This window comes from Arachis duranensis, chromosome 10, assembly GCF_000817695.3.
Source record: "Arachis duranensis cultivar V14167 chromosome 10, aradu.V14167.gnm2.J7QH, whole genome shotgun sequence".
In the NCBI taxonomy this organism is placed as follows: Eukaryota; Viridiplantae; Streptophyta; class Magnoliopsida; order Fabales; family Fabaceae; genus Arachis; species Arachis duranensis.
This window is the reverse complement of record NC_029781.3, coordinates 27287922-27292961: the sequence shown is the minus strand read 5'-3', so window position 1 is coordinate 27292961 and position 5040 is coordinate 27287922.

The window sequence follows — 5040 nt, the reverse complement described above, 5'->3', positions numbered from 1 at the left end:
CGATGAGAAGCAGCAGTTGGCTCATATTTTTGGATATTGGATTAGTTTAGGTGTGATGCTTTATTATTTGGATGTTATGGTATTTTACGAAGTTTTTGGGGACTAATAATTTGTAGGTAGGAGGCCGATTGCTTTAGTCTGATTTTTTTTTAACGGCTCTATCGAGTATACAACGAAAAATCTGAACAATATAATAATAGATTGGAAATTTGGTTCAATGAAATTAAAAAAATTATCATTTATTATAATCTAATTTACTAAATTACCAATTTTTTTTTCACCAGCTCCATGGTCATCTCTGAAATCATTCTCACTACCACTGGTAGATAAAAGTAATCATTGGCATATCTAGTAAATTGAATATCTAGTATATTTTAATTGTATATAACTAAATCCAATCCAATCAAATAAGCATCAACATAAGAATTAAAATAATCATCTGCATACCTACTAAAATGACCATCATGAACTAGCCATGATTGAATACCAGAACTTGAACTCAAGAAGGCGGCAAACGAAGGGATGGAACTCATCGGAGCCCCTGGTGGGGAGAGTTGTACCGTCGTAGAGTTCCTAAATTTCCGGATCAACCTAAGGGAAAAGGAAGCCGATAAGGAGGTTGAGCATGTAGATTTCGAGGATGTAGGAGACGATATAGAAGTCTTGGATCAAGTAAAAGCGCAGAACATAGATACAAGTGATGGTCAAGGAACCAATCCAGTGGCTGAGCATGTGCGACGTGGTCTTGTCGAGAAAATGTTGGTACTGTCGCGACACCATGAATTTCTAGCGCGATATGGCACCATCCAATGAGAAATAGTTGGCGGAGGTGGAAGAGATCGACGCCAGTGAGGGGTGCAAAACGATGTCACTACCTGGGTTGGAAGAGAACATGCTGCAGCGGTGAGGGGGGCGGCGGTGTCAAGACCTTTGTGGCAACGACGATGACGATTGCGGGAGAGATTGACGCCGTTGAGGGGGTGGGGTGCAAAACGTATAATATATGGATGTGTAATCGTACATAGTGGCTTAGGTGCTAATTCTAATGTTTTCAAATTTTAAAATATGTTTTTTAATTTCAAATTTATCTTCTTTTTTAAACTGTTGTTCACGTTGTTTACTATATACATTGTTCTCCTATATTTTTCTTTTTTTTTTAAAAGAAAAGGACAAATAGGTCTTTGACCTTTTGGCCACAGACATTTAAATCTCTGAAAATTTGAAAATACATTTAAGTCCTTGACATTCTCAAAACTTAGACAAATCGATCTCTCTGTTCACTTAGGTCTGCCAGACCCAATGAAAAAATCAAACCTGACTTCCGTTGTACTGACATGGCCGATATACGGATGCACAAGTGGAAGAGTTTTTAAAATGAGGCAAATTATACCTAAGAATCGATATGTCCAAGTTTTAAAAAGGTCAAGAACTTAAATGTATTTTCAAATCCTCAGAGATTTAAATGTCCATAGATCAAAAGGTTAAGGACCTATTTGTCCTGTTCACTTTTTTAAATATACAGAAACACAATACAGGGGGAATATTGTATTTTTTTAAATTTAAAAAGACAATACAAAGGAGCGTATTGTATTAATTTAATATTTAACTTACAATACAAGAGAGGCGTATTGACAATACAAGGGGCATATTGTCAGGACGCAGGGAGAGGATTGATATTACACATGAGGCGTATTATAATTTTCAGATTAAAAAATATACCTCGAGTATTATAAAAGGAGGAACAAATTTGTTAAGTTGAGTGTGAGCGTGAGAATATTTATTTCGTTGAAAGAGTAAGAGAATAAAAATGGAAGGATGTGTTAGTTTGAGAAAATATTACAATGGCCAAATATTTCTCCAAACATCTAAAGGTATGAGTTTTGTATGTGAAAATTCATACGATGTCGTTATTCCTTTTAAAATAAATGTGAGAAATTTGAGAGTATACTTTGTTAATGTATTGATAGTCAAATATTAAAGAGAGTTACAAATATTCTTTATAGACAGCTTGTGTTAGTATTTGGTAGTTTTGTTTAGTTTCAAATAATGTATATGGTTGACGATGCAAGTATGCAATGAATGTTTTTGATCTTCTAGCAAACATGAGCACAAGTGTCAGTTATCGAGTTATATGTTGAGTTCAAAGAATTAGCTGAGGTTGATTTATCCGAGGCTAACATCCACTGGATGGTTTATAACACTGAAAGCAAATAGGAATTTGAGGGCACTTATCATATTATTGGTCCAACTGAAGATGTAGACGAAGATGATATCATAGCTAAGCTTGACGTTGCAGATGTGACAAACGCACTAAAAACCAACATCCATCTAGAAATCATTCTTTTATGCACGTTTTGAATTAGATGCTATGAATGCATCAGAATTTTATGAGTTTGTCTNGACTCTGTTATTGTTACGGATGGTGAATTTGTCATCGGCATGGAGTTTAGTTCTATAGAAACTGTGATTGCAGCAATTAAAGATTATATCATTCATAGGGGTGTGGATTATCTAGTGTGTGAATCTGAGCCAATCACATTTTATGCTAAGTGTATACAATATGGAACAAGTTGAGATTGGTTTATCAGCAAGGTTCTGAAAAACGGATCGATTATCAAACTGTTTTAGTTACTGGTTCATTGGTTTATTGGTCCAAACGGTCTAATTAGTGGTTCAACTGAAAGAACTGTTTTAAAATAAAATAATAAATAAATTATAAATAAACATCGTAAAATATAATTATAGTCTAATATAAATATTAAAAGATTTTCCAAATTTAAAACACTACATAAAATATCCTTAGCCAAATCTATATGATCTTATCAAAATGCAAACTCAACTTAAATAGTTAAAAAAAATCAAATATTAAATGCTAACATAAAGATTTATCAATCATCAAAATCCGCAAGAACTTGTTGCAGACCACACAAACAGCAGCTCTCAAAGGATAGACCTAATCAAAAACAGCATTAACAAGAGACTAAACAGAGCATAAAGTAGCCACACTAAACCTAAAATCAATAAAGATAAAAAAATAAAAAATTTCAATAATGAATTGATTTCTATTTTTTGCAACAGCAAAAAAATTTAACAAAAATTTTAGAAATTGAAAAAACAGTAGCAGCACAAAATCAATGAGTAGAAGCATAAAATTTTTAGTATTTATTTAATTTCTATGTTTAGCAGCAGCAACCAAATTTCAACAAAACTTTCAAAAATTAAAAACATAGCAGCAGCACAAAATCAATGAGTAGCAGCACAAAATTTGAATAATGATTTCCTTTCCATTAGTCGATTGACAAATTTTGCTCCAATCAATAGGAAAATTAGCATTATCATCAACAGACAAATAGATTGACAAGTAGTTTACTTTATTCCCTTTTGAATGTATACGAATCCGCCTAAAAATCAAATCCAAATACCAAAAGCATAACTTAACAGAACCAAAAATAAAAAGCATCAGCAACAAAAATTACCAAATACCAAAAGCAGAACTTAACATAACCAAAAATAAAAAAGAATCAATAAAAAATTAAATACCAGCAACAAATAATCACCCCTAAACCCTTGAATCAATAACTATTTCAAAAAAATTCAGAAACATTATACTAAAAAACCCCTAAACGGCACATCAGCATAAGATAACAAATCATTGATCATAAATTTCAAATTCAAAACACTGATCTCAAAGTAATTAATTTCAGTTTCAGAAATCCCAAATAATTGATTAGAGACCATCAAAATAAAATTCAAAACACCGAAACAGACTCAACAGAGCATCAAAGAAAATTGTTAAACAATGCCACTAACCTTCCACTGACAGTAGGACGATGACGGCGAGACAACAAAGACATGATGGCGCAGCAGCTGGAAGCCTCGAACAATGAAGTCACCGGGGGAATGGACGACGTGTCGAGTTAGAAGAGAAGGTCTGGCTGTTTGGGTTTGGGAGAGAGGAAGGAGGAGGCCGCGGAGACGCCAAAAACCACGGATGGCGGCGACGGTTCCGTTGATGAAGCTGGGTTTAGGGTTCCTTAAGGCTTGTTTGTGAGGAGTGTGAGTATCAACGGAGTGGTGTTTGGGGGAAGGCAGTTAACCGGGTGACGGACTTGTGTGGTGGTGAGAGATTTTGTTTTTTTTAAACAACGAAAATGGCGTTGTTTCAGAAGAACCGGTCAATTTCTGATCCGGTCCAACCGGCCAGTTACTGGCCAGTTCAGCGATTTTTCAGTGATTTGAAGGGCGGTTTTAGGAGAAAGATCGGACCATTTTCTACGCAAGTTCCTGGTTAAACCGGTTCGACTGGACGGTTCGGTCTGGTTTTCAAAACATTGCTTATCATGGCTAGTCTTATTAAGAGAAAGTTTTGTTGGGTTATAAGGTGGTATAATAGTAGTCACACATGCACCAAAATGATAATTTCTCAAGATCATGCTAAGCTAAACTCATAAATGATTGTAGAGGTGATAAAGCCATTGGTTGAAGTTGATTCATCTTTAAAGGTAAAATCTGTGATTGCTGAAGCGCAACTAAAATTCAATTATACGATAATGTACCACAAAGCATGGCTAGCTAAGCAAAAGGCAATTGCAAAAAAATTTGGTGGTTGGAAAGCTTCTTATGAAACTTTGTCATCGTGGTTTAAAACAATGGTACAAAAGGATTTATCAGCAGCAGTTGAGATCGAAACTACACCAACATACCAAGGGGATGAGGTGCTCCAAGGCTGCATTTGTTTGCTTAGACATGGATACTAGTACATAGACACGATGGTACACGTCCACTGTTTGTTTACCGAGACACGAATTTTGAATGGACATGGTGGTATACACAGAATACATGTGTTCAGTGTCTCTCTTTAAAGTTGAGACACTGAGACACAACCTTTTCTACTTTTATCCATAGTTAATTGCAAAATCCAGCCTACCTCAACCCTATTCTAACCCCTTTCTCTACTCCCTCTTCTTTCTCCATCACTCTTCTACCTTTTTCCAGATTCTTCTCCGCTGCCATAGATCCCATCGGTGCCACTATGCCTCC